Below are 18,700 nucleotides of genomic sequence, written 5' to 3'. Positions count from 1 at the left end.
TGGTTTTGGGGTTAGCAAATGATAGTAACATTAGCATTGGCTCCAAGAACATCTGTAAAATACCCTGCAATATGATAGCAGCTCAGCATCTAAAGGGAACCACTACTCAGCTGTCCCTTGTTCTGGATTATCTTCACCCTCAAATTAAATCAAAAGAGTTTTTGGCTAAACACTAGGAAGAACTTCCAGATAGAGCAGTCCCTCAGTGGAACAAGCTTCCTTGGGAGGTGATGGGCTCTCCTTTTTTGGAGGTTTTTTAGCAGAGGCTAGATGGCCATCTGACAACAATGCTGATTCTGTGAACCTGGGCAGATCATCAGAGGGAGGGCAGGAAGGGTTACATCAGTACTTAGGTCTCATGGTCCTTTCTTACACGTCCAGGGTAATGCCAATCACCACTTTGGGGTCAAGAAGCAATTCCCCAGGCCAATTTGGCCAGAGATCCTGGAGGGTTTTTTGCCATCTTCTGGGCATGGAGCAGGGGTCACTGGGGGTTTGGGAGGGAGTTGTGAATTTCCCACATTGTGCAGGGGGTTGGACTAAATGACCCTGGAGGTGCTTTCCAACTCTGATTTTAAGAACACAAGAGGTGTTATATAAGCTCCTCACAGGAGCGGCGCCAGGGTTTCTGGCGCCCGCGGCCCATGTGCACGCGCACGCATGCACACCAGCCTGCATGATGACATCGTGTGTGACATCATCACAGGCATGCACACGAGCCAGCCCGATTGCTGTGGCGGGCGGCTGGGACGGCACGTGGGTAGCCTCCCAGCTCTCCCGCTCGTTTGCCCTGTGCCGCCCCAGACGCCTGCCTGTAGCTGCTGTGCCCAGCCGAGGGCGTGTGCTGGCGGCGGCGGCGGCAGTGCGGGGCAGGAGGCTGCAGCTCCATGACATGCGCTCCCGCGCCCAGCGCCTCTTCCAGCGCCCCATGCCCTGAGGCAACCACCTACCTGGCCTCAATGGGTGCGCTGGCTCTGGCTACTCACTAATATAGAACATAAAGGTTGGTCCTTATTTCAGGCCCCACAGCTTCAAAGTGGTCCTTACTCTGAAAATTTGTTCTCATACATGACAGGCAATGTATTTTGGTCTGTTTCCTATATGATCTGATATCTTAAAATGATTGCTTAATACTAGTGCACTGCCTTCCAATTGGTGCAATGTTGGCTGACTTCTTTAGGATACATTCAGACCATTAATCGAGTTGTATGTCATTTTACTGTTGACCTTGACTGTACCGGTATTAAAATCGTCATACATTTTTGACATACACATTTTTCCCTCTTAAATTGGCTGCTTAGTTTTTTTCTCTCATAACGAATACTGATTTTGAACAATTGTACTCATGTACATTCAGGGCTCAGTTCGAGGGGGAACGCACTGGAATGCCATTCCAGTAGTTCCCTTAAGTCAGGTGGCCTCGCCCACCTGACTTTCAAACATTTTGGGCCGTTTAGGCCTCAATTGGGGCCAAAACGGCCACACTCGGGGCCAAAAGAGCCCGGATCGGGTTGGTGCCAGGAAGGGGGAGCCTCCCCCATCCAGCACCAACCCGGGTCCCAGCCGTTTCGGCCCTGATCCTGGCTGAAACGGGTCAAAAATGGCCATTTTCGGCCCGTTTCGGGGTTGAAACGGACCAGATCGGGGCCGAAATGGCCAGTAACAGGTCGGTGCCGAGCAGGACAGGGAGCCTCCCCTGCCCAGCACCGATTTGGTCCTGGCCATTTCGGTCCCGATCCTGGCCAAAATGGGTAAAAAAATGGCCATTTTCAGCCTGTTTGGGGGCCGAAACGGACCGGATCAGGGCTGAAACGGCCAGGATTGGGTCGGTGCTGGGCAGGGGGAGGCTGGCCGGCACCAATCCTGGCCAAAACAGGTCAAGAATGGCAATTTTTGGCCATTTTGGGCCCGGGGCTGAAACGGACCAAATCGGGGACGAAACAGCCAGGATCAAGTCGGTGCCAGGCGGGGGAAGCACAGACACAGTCCCAGCTGTTTCAGCTCCCATCCTGGCTGAAATGGGCCCAAAATTGCCATTTCCGGCCATTTTGGGCCCATTTTGGCCCAGTTGGGGGCCAAAGGGGCCTGGATTGGGTCAGTGCTGGGTGGAGGAAGCATTCCCCCCCCAGCACCATCCCGGTGCTGGCCTTTTAGGCCCCAATTTGGGCTCAAATGAGCCCTAAATGGCCCTTTTTGGCACTTTGGGGCCCTTTTTGGCCTGGATCTGGGCCAAAACAGCCTTGACCGTGTCAGTCCTGGGCAGGGGAGGGTTCTCACTCTCGGCTATGACCAGATTTGGTCCTTTTCGGCCCCAATCCTGGCCCAAAATGGCCACTTTCGGCCATTTGGGCTATTTTCTGCTGGGATCGGGGCAAGAACTACCGGGATCTGGTCAGTGCCAGGTGGGAGAACCCTCTCCTGCCCAGCACTGATCTCGTTCATGCTGTTTTGGCCGTGATCCGGGTCCAAACGGTGCCCAAATGGCCATTTTTAGCCCTTTGGGGCCCTTTTCAGCTGGGATCAGGACCCAAACTGCCAGGATTGGGTTGGTGCCCAATGGGGGACCCCTGCCCTGCCCGGCACCAACCCAATCCAGGCCATTTTGGGCATGATCCAGGCCAAAACGTGCCCAAAATGGCCATTTTGAGCCATTTTGGGCCTTTTGGCCTGGATTGAGGGCAAAACAGCCCTGATCAGACCACTGTCAGGTGGAGGAACACTCCCCCGTCTGGCAGCAGCCGAATCCTGACTGTTTTGGCCCGATCAAGGGGTGTGGCATATGTTAGTGAGTTATGCTAATGAGTTCCTGCAGTTCTTTTTCTACGAAATGACCCATGTCCATTAATAAATAAGATACAGTTCACAGAAGAGGGACACAGAAAGTTCTTGAATTAAGAAAAGCCTGGTTTAACCTTTCCTTTCAAGTAAGTTAATTGGAAAATCTGCAACTGGGAAAAGTAAAGTGGGGTTGGAGATTGACTGCATTTTACGCCACTCCATAAACTGAAGCTATGTTCCTCAAATGACTCTGAATCGTATTTGCACTTTTCCCAGAGTATTTGAAAACATTGTGCCTACTGGCTAAAATGATTTAGAAATGCCTTCACTTCCTCCAATTGCCCTACAGTTTCAAATCAACATTCCACATCTGAATATAGAGGTTTATAATCACTAGAATGCTTGTAGAAACAGAAGCCTTCTTAGAATATTACTTCACTAACATCAGCATACTAAAGGAACAATGTGAGAGAGTAAAGGGAAATGCTTCTTCAGAAAGTGTGCTTACTACCCATGATTCCCAGTTCTTAAAACATAATGCTTTTAAAATCTATTGTTTAATCAATCTCACCTTTTTAATTAAGCAAAATAAATGTATTAACGTATGTGATCACTGCCCTAGACTCTCCCCATTATTCTGCCCACTTCTCAGGACACTTCATACCAAATATATTAAAACGCAACACAATTAAGATACTGTATCTAATTTTTTTTTGTACAGTCTGCTCTTCACTATGCAGACATGAATAGCTAAATGCTAAGTCAATTTATACATTCCAGACTGCACGGATAGTCGTGAATGGAGAGTTAACCAAACCATGTGGAATACAAAGAGGCACAAGACAAGGTTGCCCATTGTCACCTTTGTTATTTATACTGGTGCTTGAAGTTCTGAACAGGGACATAAGACAAGATGAGAGAATTCAAGGTGTAAAGGTGAAACAGGAGAATTACAAATTAAGAGCCTTTGCGGATGATTTGGTGTTGGTTTTGGAGGACCCTTTGAATGGAATTGAAACTCTAATGATAAAGTTGAAAGAATTTGGTGTAGTGGTTGGTTTTAAGGTTAATAAGCAGAAGACCAAAGTGTTAACTAAAAATATGAAAATACAGGACCAAATGAAACTCAAGAGCAAAACAGGGTTCAAAATTGAGAAAAAGGTAAAATACTTGGATATTACTTTGTCAAATATGAACAGTATGTTATTCCAAAATAATGATATTAAGACTTGGAACAAAATTAAAAGAAGTATGTTAAGATGGGATAAGATTCAATTATCGTTGTTGGGAAGAATAGCTACAATTAAAATGTCTTACCTAGAATGTTATTCCTATTTCAGACAATTCCAGTATTGACAACTGAGGCACCATTTTAAGCAATGGCAAAAGAATATATCGAGATTTATATGGCAAGGCAAAAAACCAAGGGTTAAATTGAAGGTTCTACAGGATGCAAAGGAAAGAGGAGATTTGAGATTATTTTTTGCGGCTAACTGTCTGGTTTGGATGAAGGAATGGATATTGTTAAAAAACAGAAGACTACTGGATCTTGAAGGGCACAACTTAAAATTTGGGTAGCATGGATATCTATGGTATGACAAAGTTAAGGCCAACGCAGAGTTTAATAATAATTATGGTCTGTTCCATTTTGAGAGTATGGAATAAAAACAAACTGTAGGTTTTGTTTGAAATTACCTCTCTTGTTGTCATCGCAAGATGCTCATTTTAGAAGGGAAATGGTGAGTCCACCTAAACAGTTAATTTATCGGGACTTATTGGAATTCTCTCAAGGCCAAGTTAAAATTAAATCAAGAGAGTTCTTAGCAGCAGAAGGGCACGCTTGCCAGTGGTTTCCCTATATGCAAATCTCAGAGAGATTTAAATTAGACAAGAGTCATTATGACTCTGAGCAATCTAAAACTGAATTTGAAATTGCCCTTTGTATAAATGATGAACATGTTATTTCTAAAATGTTTAAACCTTTGTTGACATTTGAAACAGAAGAAGAGCAAGTAAAAGAATGTATGATTAAATGGGCAAAAACCTGTGGACATGACATATTAATGGAGCAATGGGAAAATATGGGGACAAGAGGGTTGAAATTTACATTAAGCTCTAGTATTAAAGTAAATTTTTATGAGCTGATGTATTGCTGGTATATGACTCCTGAAAAATTGGCTAGCATGTATAAGGGTGCTTCAAATGTATGCTAGAAATGTGCTAAACAAGAAAGGACATTTTCTCATATGTGGTGGATACGTAAGAAAGCAGAGAGTTTCTGGTTGCAGATACAATAATCGATTCAGAAAATTTTGAAGATTAAAATTTAGTTGAAACCAGAGACTTTTCTGTTGGGAATAATGGACAGCCAGTTGGAAAAAAGCTTTGGAACTTTGTTTTTATACTTTATTACGGCAGCAAGAATACTTTATGCACAAAAGTGGAAAACTCCAATACTGTCTATAGTGGAGGAATGGTGGACAAAAGTTTTGGAGTTCGTGTCAATAGCAAAACTTACTTCATTGATTAGAGAAAGGGCATTAGTTAACTTCTTGACTGAATGGAAACCATTTATAGTCTTTTTACACGAAATGGATAACAAGGATTTGATGACATCTGGATTTATGGATTAAGGCCAAAATATTTCTTTTGACCCAGGCTTTTAATTAGGAATTTTATCTTCTCAGTATTTTATGATCTGCTTTTGGCCTGAGGTCTGCTTTATGCTGTTTATGTCCCTGGGTTTTTGTTTTTAATGGTTTGTTTGCTTTTTTATGTTTAGAATGTATGGTTTTCATTGTAAGCCATCTTGATTAGGGCTCTGGAGAGGCAACATAAAATCTTCTCGCATAAATAAATATAGCATAACATGCTGAAAATTTATGTGTATTGCTATAAATTGTCTTACATAATAATATTCACGTTAGACATTTTGAGTGACCAACAGTGCAATCCTTAGCACTATTTCAGTGATTTTTTTCAGCACTTTCCAAAATTCCTCTGCTTTTCAATCAGAAAAACTGGGGGGGGGTGTCTTTGAAGAAATAAAGTGTGTGTGGGGGAGTCTCTCCCATTTTCCTAGGGCTGCACATCTCTTCAAGGAGGGACATATTAATCACACCCCAATACCACTCATGTCAGAAGCAAGTAATAATCCAACTAACGCTTTATATTCATCACATACCTAGATACTTAAACAGTAGAAAAAGTACAGTATATCTTCTCCATACAAAGTTGTCTTTGTGTAGTTGGTAAAATCAGAAAGAAAAATAAATTTAAGGTTTTAAACATCAGGCGCAATATAAACTCTGCCATGCCAGTCAGGGCACCTACCAAAGACGTACTCTGTCCCCGCCGAAAAGCTCCCTTAAACCAAGGGATCTCTGGAGAGCACCCTGGTAAGTGCCTGCCACTCCTCAGGTACCTCCTGACAACATCTAGCTTGACCCACTAAAAAGGTGTCCTCCTAGTGCAGTACTAGACCCAGGGCCAGCGCCACCATTGAGGCTGTGAGGTGAGCGCCGGGGGCGCCGGAGGGGGTGCCGGGGGCGGAGGCATGCACCACGGAGCTGGCGTGCCTGGCCTGCAGCTGCAGCTTTGCTGCATGATGACATCATGCAGTGATGTCATCACGCAGTCCGGGAAGTGTCCCCTGTCCGGCATGACCCGATCCCGGCCGTTTCGGCCCCAATCTGGGCCGAAACAGGCCCAAAATGGCCCATTTCGGCCTGGATCAGGGCCAACACGGCCCAGATTGGGTCGGTGCCCAGCGGGGTATGCTCTTCCCTGTATTGTGTTTTGTCCCCATTTCCACCCCTTTTGAATCTAATCACTTCTCCACAACCCCTATTTTTTCCACAGTAAACCTTCTTTTTATAAATTTGTGTTTGGCTTTGTTTAGTATAATACAGTTCTCAACGGGTCATTTCATAGAAAAAGAGCTGCAGGAACTCATTAGTATAACTCATTAACATATGCCACACCCCTTGATTGGGCCAAAATGCCCGGGATTTGGCTGCTGCCAGATGGGGGAGTGTTCCCCCACCTGGCAGTGGCCCAATCAGGGCTCTTTTGGCCCCAATCCAGGCCAAAACAGGCCCCAAATGGCCTTTTGGGCATATTTTGGCCTGGATTGGGCCCAAAACGGCCCAGATCGGGTCAGTGCTGGGCAGGGCAGGGGTCCCTCGCCAGGTACTGACCAAATCCTGGCAGTTTTGGTCCTGATCCCAGCCAAAACAGCCAGGACCAGGTCAGTGCCGGGCAGGGGAGGGTTCCCCCACCCGGCACTGACCCGATCCCACAGTATTACATCTGGGCCACAAAAATGTGAAGCACAAATACAGGATGGGGAATACACTTCTGGGTAGTAGTGTATGTGAAAGAGATCTTGGAGTAAGAGTGGACTGTAAACTAAATATGAGCAGTCAGTGTGATGCAGTGGCAAAAAAGGCAAACTCAGTCTTGGGTAGTATCAAAAAGGCCATTGCATCGAAATCGCAGGAGGTCACAGTCCCTCTCTATACTGCCTTGGTCAGGCTGCACCTGGAGTACTGTGTGCAGTTCTGGAGGCCTCACTTCAAAAAGGATGTGGACAAAATCGAGAGGGTACAGAAGAGAGTGAGGAGATTGATCAGGGTTCTGGAGACTGAGCCCTACAAGGAAAGGCTGAGGGCCTTGGGAATGTTTAGTTTGTAGAAGAGGAGATTGTAGAAGAGGACATGATTGCTCTCTTTAAATATTTGAAAGGCTGTGGGCAAGTATCGGCCTATAGCCAATACAAGCATTCAAAATGGCTCCCCACCCCCACACACCATCAGTTGTTTGAGTTTTAAAAGCTTTAATTTTAATTTGATTTAGGAGGCAGCAAGATTCTCATTGTGTTGGTGCTTCTGTGCAGGTGGGAACACAGGTAAAACAGCAACAGCTATGAGCAATGTGGAGGTTACAGTGTTTCAGCACTGGCAAAATATAATTTATACACAGCAACTATCAGTTAACAAATGGATTATCTGTAGTTTCCAAGTACTTTTTATTGGCAGACTCATCTAAAATGCATCATAATAATCTAACTTAAGCACTGTTAAGGTACAAATAAAATACCTAAAACAATCACATTTAAGGTGTGTCCACAACTGGCAGATCAACTAAAAATGGTTAAAGGCACCATGAGCCACAACTATCACCTGGACATTCATAAGCAAAGGAAGCTCCTGCATAGTTTAAGTTAAGCATACAAGACAAAAATATTTTAAATATATGAATAAGCACCCTCAAATTGCAAACCTTAATCTAAAGGAGTGAAACTGAATCCAAAACATGCTGAATATCATTTCCATTGTCAACAACATCACCTACCAATGGGACACTGACCTTCTCTGGGCTGAGTTTCAATTTACTGGTTCTTCTCCAGACTGTTATGGCATGAGTTCAAGACAGCCTCCACCACATCTGGAGCAGAGGAAAATGAGAAATAGAGATGAGTGTTGCCACAAACCCATGTCCAACTCAGGCTTAGGCTGACCTTCCCCTACTCTGAGGTAAAACTTCTCTTTAAGCCTATGAAGCTGTGTACTGGGCTGGGAAGCCTCTGGTAGTGTGGTTGATGTGTAGCTTCAACTTTCCTTCTTGTCCCACCCTTAAGAAATATTAAAAATGGTTACCCAGCCAAGTCTTAATAGGGGACAGATCAGGGGTTTGCGCTTCCCTTTAGCAGAAACTGGCACACAAGGCTTGGGGAGGTTCAAAACATAACTGAAGGTTTATTTGCAGAAGGTTAAAATCAAAAGGCAGGTAGGCAGATGTTTGAACTGACGTAACAGAAAGGTTTTTATACAAGAATTTCACTGGTGTGAGGCACAAAACACTTGGTATAACATTAGGTTGCTGGCTTCTTTCAGAGGTTGATACTGCTTCACAGATGTTTCCCTTTTAAAGCACAGACACAGCACGACTTTCCCTCCTCTCGACTTAAGGGTGCTCCACTGAGACAAACCCTTACTAGATACTGGGCAGGTGTTATAGTTATGAGCTATAACCCTGTTCCTGGCACTGAAGGGGAGACTCCTTTCTACCCACTTCCTTGTCCCTCTATAATTCCCAGATCTCTCAAGTCTAAGCAGGATTTAGTGCTGGTTTTCCCCGCTTTAGTCCTAGGGCTAACAGCGCTTCACAAACATTTCTTCCTCACACAGAGGATTCTCTGGCTGACCCTCTCTGGTCTAAAGCCAGGCTCCAACTCCTTTTCACTCTCTTGTTTTCTCTCCAACTCCAACTGACAGCTTCCCTAACATTCCATCCCCAACTGCCATTTCAGGCTAGCCCCATTGGGGGGGGGGGACAAGTCAATCATAGCTCACTGACTGGAAATCTCAGCCTCTGAAGCGGAGTCCGTCACAAGTGTCATGAACATACTCATGGCTGAGGCTGGTGGATCATCCCAACCAGCCTCCTGCCAGTGTGTGGATGGATGTGTGTAATCTGACCCTGTAATAATTAACTTTTGACCATCCTGCCCCATGGACCCCAAAGATATCTAAGAACTGAGATGTGGGATGCATTGTGTTCTGCCCTATGTTTTTATAATATTTATATGATAATATTATTGTTTTTATTGTGTTTTATTATACATATATTCAGGGGTCATTTCATAGAAAAAGAGCTGGAGGAACTCATTGGCATAAATCATTACCATATGCCACACCTCTTGCCATCACCAGAAGTGCATCATTAGCATAACTGATTTGCATATGCCACACCCCCTGACATCACCTGTTCTGGCTGTTTTGGACCCGATCCTGGCCATTCAGGGTCAAAATTGGGCCCAAAATGGCAAAAAGGGGTGAAAATGGCTGAAAAGGGGCCCAAAATGGTCAGGATCAAGCCGCTGATGAGCGGGAGAGTGATCCACCACCCATCAGAGGCCCAATCCAGGCTGTTTTGGCCCCAATCCAGGCCGAAACAGGCTCAAAATGGCCAAGAGTCAGGTGGGCGGGGCCACCTGACATGTGACCTCTTTGGGGAACTGCGTTCCTGTGTGTTCCCCCTCGAAATGAGCCCTGCATATATTTATTACATTGTCATCTACTCTGAGCCCGTTTGCAGGAAGAGTGGACATTAAATCAAATCAAATATATAAAATAGATAAATTCCTGCAGTCCCTCCCCCATTGGTTTCACAGTTATCTATAGAGCAGCATTATATCCTTCTAAACCAATTGACTTCAACAGAAACGTGGGACTGCACTATACTGAGGACTGCACTGTTAATAGTTTTGGGAGAGAACATGGATTCTTTTTGCACCCTATATAACAGGGTTAACATACCTGTAACTTATGTTCATCGAGTTCTTCTGTGCTGACACACATGGGACTGCGCAGGCGCAGGCCAGCCGCCGGAGAATTTTCTAGAGCTTCCAAGGCTCCGAAGGGGCCGTTTGTCGCGCGCCTCAGCGACCGTCTTCCCGCCCAAACGGTCACGTGATCCTACAGCGACCAACGGCCCCTTCCCTCAGTTCTCCTTTGCCGCCGCTTGACCAACACACTTCAGCCATAACACCTTAAAAACACCAATATCCGTTACAGCCATCACAGTATTGTGCATTGGAGTTCACAGCGGGGTAGGAGGGAGGGTTGTGTGTCAGCACAGAAGAACTCGATGAACATAAGTTACAGGTATGTTAACCCTGTTTTCATCTTCGTTCTTCTGTGCCTCCACACATGGGAGTGTACCAAGCTTCACACAATAAGGAAGGCGGGGGTGAAGTCCAACACAATTTTATTGAACAAACAAGAACAACAATAAATAGATATGCATATATACATCTATGTAAAAAACTGTGTAAGGACACATAAATATTCAATATTTACATATATACACACTGTCACTCAAGGGTACCCAGCAGGTACGCCAAGAAAGTCATTCCAAAACTCCCTCAGGAAAAAAGGGAGTGTAAGACAGCCTTGGCCACAGATACATCCTGCTCCGCATTGACATCAACGGCGTAATGCCTGACAAAGGTGTCTGCAGAGGACCATGTGGCTGCTTTACAAATGTTAACCAGGGGCACCCCCCTGAGGAGTGCCGAAGAGGATGCTTGGGACCCGCGTGGAGTGGGCTCCGACATGGAGCGGGCAAGCCACCCCTGCCAGGGAATAGGCCTTGCTAATGGCCGTCACAATCCACCTAGACAGGGTCTGCGAGGAAGCCCTGTTACCCTTGTCCTTGGCCCCAAAACATACAAACAGGTGAGGACAGGTGCGGAATTCCTTTGTCCTATCAAGGTAATAGGCTAGGGCCCTCTTCAAGTCTAGGGAATGGAGGGCCTTTTCCCCCTTAGAGGAAGGTTGAGGAAAGAATGCAGGCAGTGAGATATCCTGCGAGAGGTGGAAGGCGGACACCACCTTGGGCAGGAACCCGAGGCAGGGACGCAGGACCACCTTGTTGGGATGAAACACAAGAAAGGGAGGGTCAGACCGCAGTGCAGACAGCTCACTGACCCTTCTGGCCGATGTGACGGCCACCAAGAATGCTACCTTGTAGGATAGCATATCCAAGGGGCAGGTAGCCATAGGTTCAAATGGAGGCAACATGAGACGTGAGAGCACCAAGGACAGCGACCACTGAGGCACTGGCGCTGACACAGGTGGGTAAAGATTGTACATGCCCTTAAGGAACTGGCGGGATTGTGGGTGAGAAAACACCGTAGCACCCTCAACTCGGGTGTGAGCAGCTGATATCGCTGCCAGGTGGACCTTGAGGGAGGAAGCCTTCAAGCCCAGGCCACGCAAGTGGCACAAATACTCGAACACAACCCCCAAGGGACTGTTGTCAGGCACCACTCCTCTGGCAAGTGCCCAGAGCTCAAACCTGCGCCACTTGGCCGCATAAGCGCGCCTAGTGGATGGCCGACGAGCATTCAGGAGGACCCTCTGTACCTCGTCAGTAAAGCCTATCGGGGAGGAACGATCCGCCAAGCCGTTAGGTGCAGCTTCCTGGGATCGTGGTGGACCAGGCTCCCGCTTAGGAGAAGGTCTTGCCGAGGGGGCAGACTGACATATGTCCGTTGGGACATCCGCAGGAGCTTCGGGAACCAAACCTGCCGTGGCCAGAAGGGGGGCCACCAGGATGCAGTCCGTCCCGTCCTCCTCTATCTTGCACAGGACCCTGGGAATCAAGGGGAACGGAGGAAACATGTAGTGCAAGCCCTGCGTCCACGTAAACTGGAAGGCATCCCCAATAGAGAGGGGGTCGCTCCCTGCCCTGGAACAGAACGTGTGGGCCTTGGTGGTCGCCGCAGTGGCGAACACGTCTATCACTGGATGACCCCACATCCGGAAGATCGGCCCAACGCACTCTCCGTTCAGTTCCCACTCGTGGTCTAGTAACGGGGCCCTGCTGAGGGCATCTGCCCGGGCATTGTCTGACCCAGCCACGTGTATAGCACGGAGCGACACGCCGTTCTTGATAGCCCACTGCCAAGCGAGTGTGGCTTCCCGGCACAGGGCCATGGACACTGTGCCCCCCTGCTGATTCACGTAGTACATGGCAGTCGTGTTGTCCGTCTGCACCAAGACATGACGATTTCTCAGCAGTGCTGTAAGAGACACAAGTGCGAAACGAATGTCCCTTAGTTCAAGCACATTGATATGGAGGGTCTTTTCCCTGTCAGACCAGACATCTTGCACCGACACATCACCACAGTAAGCCCCCCATCCCAACAGAGAGGCATCAGTGGTAACCGTGATGTCATGGTGTTGATACCCGAAAGGGGTCCCTCTAAACAAGTTGTCATCAGACAGCCACCAGTCCAAGGAGGAGAGGATGACCCTCGGGATAGAGAATTTGAGGGACGGAGGGTGCAGTAGAGCATCATACCTCCGCACAAACCAGTTCTGGAGAGGGCGCATACGCAGCCTAGCGAAAGGCACCACAGAGGTGGCCGCTGCCATATGCCCTAGTAAGCACTGGATAGTGCGCACAGACTGGAACCGGTTCCTTTTAAACATGGACACTAGACCCCTTAGGGACCGAGCCCTCTCCAAGGGGAGCAGGGCCTTACCCTCCACAGAGTCTAAAAGCGCACCAATGTAGGACACCTTGCAGCTGGGCACCAGCTTGGATTTCTCCAAGTTCACCAGGAGCCCCAGGCGTTGGCAAGTGCTAAGTACCAAGCCAATGTCCTGCACCAGCCTAGACTCCGATTCGGCCACGATGAGCCAGTCATCGAGGTACGGAAAGATGGTACAGCCTTCTTCCCGTAGGAAGGAAACCACAGGGGCCACACATTTAGTGAACACTCGTGGGGCAGTGGACAGGCCAAAGGGGAGCACCTTATACCGGAAAACCCTATGCCGGTAAACAAAACTCAGGTACTTCCTGTGCTCCTTCCGTATGCCCACGTGAAAGTATGCGTCTTTTAAGTCAAGAACCGCAAACCAATCCCCTTGCTTCAGTAAGGCGATCACCGCCGCCAACGTAACCATTTTGAACTTGGTCACCTTGAGGAAGGCATTAAGGCCCCTCAGATCTAAAATGGGACGTAAACCCCCATCCTTCTTAGGGACCAGGAAGAACCTAGAGAAGAAACCCTTTACAGAGTCCTCATAGGGCAATTCTTCCACAGCACCCTTGGCCAAGAGCGACACGATCTCCGCATCCAGCTCGGCCATAGTGTTATTGACAGCTGTCAGGGGTGAACTGCATCTAGGCAGCTCAACGAACTCCAGCCCGTATCCCAGTTCAACAATAGTTAAGACCCATGAGTCAGATGTTATTGACTCCCACTCAGAGAGGAGTGGACTAAGTCTGTCCGAAAAGTTCGGGGATACGGCTGGCGCGACCCGTCAGTACTGCCTCCCGGTGCCCTGCTGGTCTTTCTGCTGGGCCGGTTGCTGTGCCTGACGAGGCTTGAAGGGCCGACGCCTCCTCTGCTGTTGTGCGGGAGGGTAAGGCCGCTGCTGGTAGGCAGGATACTGATGGTAGCCCGGCCGCTGCTGTTGGTATCTGCCCTGGTAGTGGTAAGGGCCAGACCTGGGAGCGTACCGTGACCTGGAGGAGGGCTTGTCCGCTGGAGCCAGACCCAAAGACCGCGCCGTCTGCCGGTCCTCCTTCTTTTTCTTCAGGGTCTCGTCGGTCGATTTGGAAAACAGCGAGTCCCCCTCAAATGGCATGCTCTCCACCCTGGAACGTACCTCTTGGGACAGGGCCGTTGACCGCAACCAGGAGTGGCGCCTGAGGACCACCGCCGACGCCATACCTCTAGCAGCAGTGTCAGCAGCGTGGCTCCCAGCGTTCATCTGCTGCTTAGACAGCCTCACAGCCTCTGTCTGCAGCAGGGACACCACAGCCTTCTGCTCAGGAGGGAGGTCTCGTGTATAGGATGCCAACTTCTCCCAGAGGTACAGCTGGTACCCTGCCATGATGGTCTGATAGTTGGCAATCCTCAGACCCAGGGAAGAAACAATGTACTGGCGCCTGCCCATGGCATCCAGCTTCTTGCCCTCCTTATCGGCAGGCACCGAGGAGTGACCCGATCGCCTGGGGTTGAACTCCTCTGTGACCAAGGAGGAAGGTGGAGGGTGTTTCACCAGCGCCGGCGAGGTACCCTGCTTGATTTTATAGAGCTGCTCAATCCTCTTGGATGTTGGAGGCTGATCACAGGGCACCTGCCATACCTTCTCCACGATTTCCTCAATACCCTCGAGCATGGGGAAGCCAACGTACGCCGGGTTGTCCCCGTAAATGCGTTTGAGGAGCTTGTCCTTGGTCTGGGGGACTGCCGAAGAGATGTCCATCTCGAGAGCCTTGGCCATCCTTGCCATCTGGTCGGCGTAGATGCGGAGGTCCTCGAATGGCGAGTCCGCAGATGGTACTAGCTCCTCAGCCGGCGATGGTTCGGACCAGGACTCCGACTGGTAGCCGCCAAAGCTCTCTCCATCCTCCTCATCGGAACCGAGCTGGGATTCCGGAACCTGGAGCGGAGGGGGAGCCCACGCCGACCTCGATGTCGAAGGCCTCGGTTCCGACACGGAGAAGCCCGCAGGTGCCCCCTCCCATTGGCAACGGTATGGCGAGGGGAGGTAGGAAGCCTGCCGATGCCGGGACGCAGTGGACCGGACTGATCGGACACTGTCCCCGGAACCATGCCGCTCACGACCGGCCGGAGGTGGAGACGGACGGGCAGGCGACGGACGGCTCCGACGAGGAGACGGGCTCGGTTCCAGCCTCGGCGACCGAAGGGGAAGCGATAGTCGGCTCCGACGGTGCGGGCTCGGCTCCGGCCCCGACGAGAATTCTGCGGGCACCGTCTCGAAGGCCATCGGATCCGGCACCAGAACGGAGATGTCTTCTGGCTCCGGGGAGCCCAGATGAGGGGAAGGCGTGTGAGGAAGCACGATGACCTCCTCCTGAGGAGCGGGACGCGGCGACCGATGGTGCTTGGTCTTTTTCTTCTTCTTCGGTGGTTCCGAAGAAGACCTCGGAACCGACGCGCTCCTCGCCTTCGAAGGGGACCTCGGCTTCGACCTCTTAGGCTTCATCGGAACCGATCTGGACGTCGGTTCCGACCGGGGACTCGGTACCAGGACCCTCGGTTCCGACGTAGGTCTCGGATCCGACCTGGTAGATGACGCGCTACGGGGCGGCCGCACCGGTCCCTGCGCTGGAGAGGCCGCTCTCGACGCCGAGGTACTCGGGGGACGCGGTTTCGACCCCGACCTCGCGGAGGCCACTGAGCCAGCTCTGGAATGCCGTTCGGCAGAGGGGCTTGGGCCGGCCTTGGAGGAGGGCAACGGAGCGCCTCCGGACATGACCTTCTGCCACAGGGAGGAGTTCAGTCGGGCCTTGCGCTCCTGCCGGGCCTTGCTGGTGAAACCCTGGCAAATTTTACAGGCCGTCACATTATGGGTCTCCCCCAAACAGAACAGGCACAGTTCATGGCCATCGGTCTTGGCCATTTTCGTGTGGCATTGGAGGCAATGCTTGAAGAGAGCCTTTGAGGCCATCTTCAGGGGCACGCGAAAGGAAGGTCAAAAACAGTCCGAGTCAAATTACTGAGTCCACAACAAAGTCCAAAACGAGATCCGAAGAATAGTCGAGGTCACGAAGTCCGAAGTCAAAAGCCAAGCAATCAGTCAGAATAAAGCACGAAGCACAAAAAAGCACAGAGCAACGAAGCTCACGTTCTCTCCAAGCGGCGGCAAGAAGAGAACTGAGGGAAGGGGCCGTTGGTCGCTGTAGGATCACGTGACCGTTTGGGCGGGAAGACGGTCGCTGAGGCGCGCGACAAACGGCCCCTTCGGAGCCTTGGAAGCTCTAGAAAATTCTCCGGCGGCTGGCCTGCGCCTGCGCAGTCCCATGTGTGGAGGCACAGAAGAACGAAGATGAACACATATGCCACAAGGTGGAGCAGTAGTCACCCAACACCACTTTCTCAAACCAATCATCCAGGCAGAAGCACTATAGCAAGGTGCCCCCTACTCACAACCTGGCAAATTATGTATATATTTTTAAGTCTGAAGCGTTGGGGAAACATGAGGTGGTTGCACTGCAGTATGCATAACACTTAGGAAAAATTGAAATATTTTCAATATTTATTTTCGTATCAAACTTCTTGTTGTTTTAACAACTTAAAATGCACCATCTGTAACTTAGTAGGAAATATAAAATTGTACCATGATATTTATGAAATTCAAAAGTATAAAAGCATTAGTTTTCTAAGGAGAGTTGCCAACTGCTTCACTCTACTGCTGCCCTAGCACACACACCTTAGTTTTTACAGGGGGAAGGGAAACAAAAAATAGTGTGGAGAACAAAATGAAGTACCACTTCTAAGACCTTGCAGGTTTCCCACTGGGCAACTGGGCCCAGCCTGCAACTGGCAATGCTAATTTGGGCCACAGTTTTCCTGGAAGGAGGATGCCAAGAGGAGGTGAAGGAAAACTGAAGAGAGGGCAAGGGACAGATATAGATAAGTTTGATGGTGGGAGACAGGACTATAGAAGAGGCTATGAGGGCTTTCAGGGAAAGGAAAGACGAAATAACACAGAAGGAGGAAATGTGATGCTCTTCATAAGTCCTTGAGGGTTCCTGCTTTTCAATATATCTAATTCTCACCATGGCCAAATCTGTGAATATTAAATCCAGACCCTGAAGCCATGGACAAACCAGATCTTTCACCAAAACTGAAAAAGCCCCAGGTTTCTGAAATCTCAAAAATGCATTTTTTTAATTAACAAACTCCAAAATAATAGAAACAGCACCTTTAAGAAACAAATTCCCTATGTAGTGGTCATTGTTGAGAGTTCTAGGCCTTCAACAGTACTGTCAACCTTCAAGCCTTGGTAAAAAGCAGTACAAGTAAAAGGCAGGGAGAATGACAGATGTCTTCCCAGGGCTGTTTTGGCTTTTGAGAGAGAATTCAAAGGAGCCAGGCCTGGCAGCAACCACCAGGTGACTTGATACCATGCTATTTCCATTACTCATCCAGGCCTGGCTTCTTTCTACTGTTCAACAGCAGTCACCCCATGAAAGCCAGTGTGGTGCAGTGATTAGAGTTTCATATTAGGATCTGAGAGACCCAGATTCAAATCATCACTCTGCTGTGGAAACTTACTGGATTATTCACACATTCTCAGCCTAAGCTACCTCAAAGGGTTGTTGTGAAGATAAAAGGGGGGAAAGAAGAATGATGTACATTGCTTGGAGAAAAGCAGTGATATAAATGAAGTAAGTAAATAATAAAATAGCTGACAATAGAGGACAGATAAAAGATTGGTTGGTGGGTGGAAAAGAGAAAAGAGACAGGGAAAGGTTGCCCAATGTGGGGAAAAGAAAATAGTGTGGGGAAGCGGATACGGGGGGGGGGGGGAGTGAGGTGCCCTTGCAAGTCCTTGCCCATTTCCCACTGCACACATCAGCCTGGCTGGGGAGGGGGTTTTCAGAAAAATGAAAGAATAGTAGAGCGGGGAAAATGAGACCCCCCCCCAAACTCTTGCAGATTACCTGCTGGTTCCACAGAATGTGTGTAGCAGTGATGTTCAAGAGCGCATTTTTAAAAAGAGATTAAAATTGCAGTAGAATAGAACAATCTAGGAGGAAAACTTTATAATGGAATACAATTGCAATTGTAGGTAAATCAGATGGTTTTACACATTGACTTATACCTTGTAATCCACTTGCTGTATTGTTTGTAGTATTGTTCACAAGGCTCTCTAATTCTGTAATCCCAGTTTTACTGCATTTTTCATGGGTTGTCTTTTGCTTCCCTATAATCCCCTTTGAGTCTCAGTGTGAGAGAATAGCCAATAAAATAAAATACATATTCCAAATAGTGCAATTTTGTGTTAAATTACACACGATACATTTTAAGTTGTTAAATCAGTAAAATGAGTTTAAGGTTGACAGGAAAGCAAGTATTGCATATATTTCATTCCCCCCCCCCCCGATTTCCAGTTCTCCCGCCAAAGAATTTCCATCTCTGAAACGAAGCAAGTAAATCAGCACGAGAAATCTCTTTCCTATCAGTCTTCCTGGGGTGCCCTCCCTCCCAAATTCACGTTCGTCAAAAAAAAAAAAGTGCTTTCCCACCCCTTCCCAAGGCAGTTTTAAATAGGCATTTCAAACTTCCTGCGCTTTGCAACCAGTGTGTATTTTCAGGCGCGGGCAACAGAGCGTTCCCACGAAAGGACTTGGGTAGTTTTTCAACCACACGCTTCAGCGTTTTTCCTCCGACAGAACCGCGTCCTTCTCCTCGCTCCCTTCGACTTAACGCCTCGCTCTCGCCTGAGGGAACGACCAGCTTAATTCTACCCACCTCCTCCTCCCTTTTTCTCTCGCTTAGAGGAACAGGAAAACGCAAACCGTCGGCAACGTCTTCCCTCGGCTGCCATTTCCCCGCCTCAGCCAGGAGGAGGAGCCTGGACCG

The 18,700-nt window shown here is 48.6% G+C and overlaps 1 protein-coding gene across 1 annotated transcript in view; it reads right to left on the bottom strand.

Moving 5' to 3' along the window:
• HMGB1 (high mobility group box 1) overlaps positions 1-18,665 on the bottom strand; it is a 41,570-nt gene extending 22,905 nt beyond the window's left edge. The window contains exons 1-2 of the mRNA XM_054973232.1: positions 18,590-18,665; positions 8,149-8,226 (exon numbers count right to left, since the gene is read on the bottom strand). The gene's annotated coding sequence lies outside the window, so the exon portion shown is untranslated. The remainder of the gene's footprint in view (positions 1-8,148; positions 8,227-18,589) is intronic.
• Between the last annotated feature and the right edge of the window lie 35 nt (positions 18,666-18,700).

The sequence above is a fragment of the Eublepharis macularius genome, chromosome 3 (genome assembly GCF_028583425.1).
Source record: "Eublepharis macularius isolate TG4126 chromosome 3, MPM_Emac_v1.0, whole genome shotgun sequence".
NCBI classification, from domain to species: domain Eukaryota; kingdom Metazoa; phylum Chordata; class Lepidosauria; order Squamata; family Eublepharidae; genus Eublepharis; species Eublepharis macularius.
Note: the sequence above shows the minus strand (reverse complement) of the source record. Positions and strands in the feature narration are given on the sequence as shown.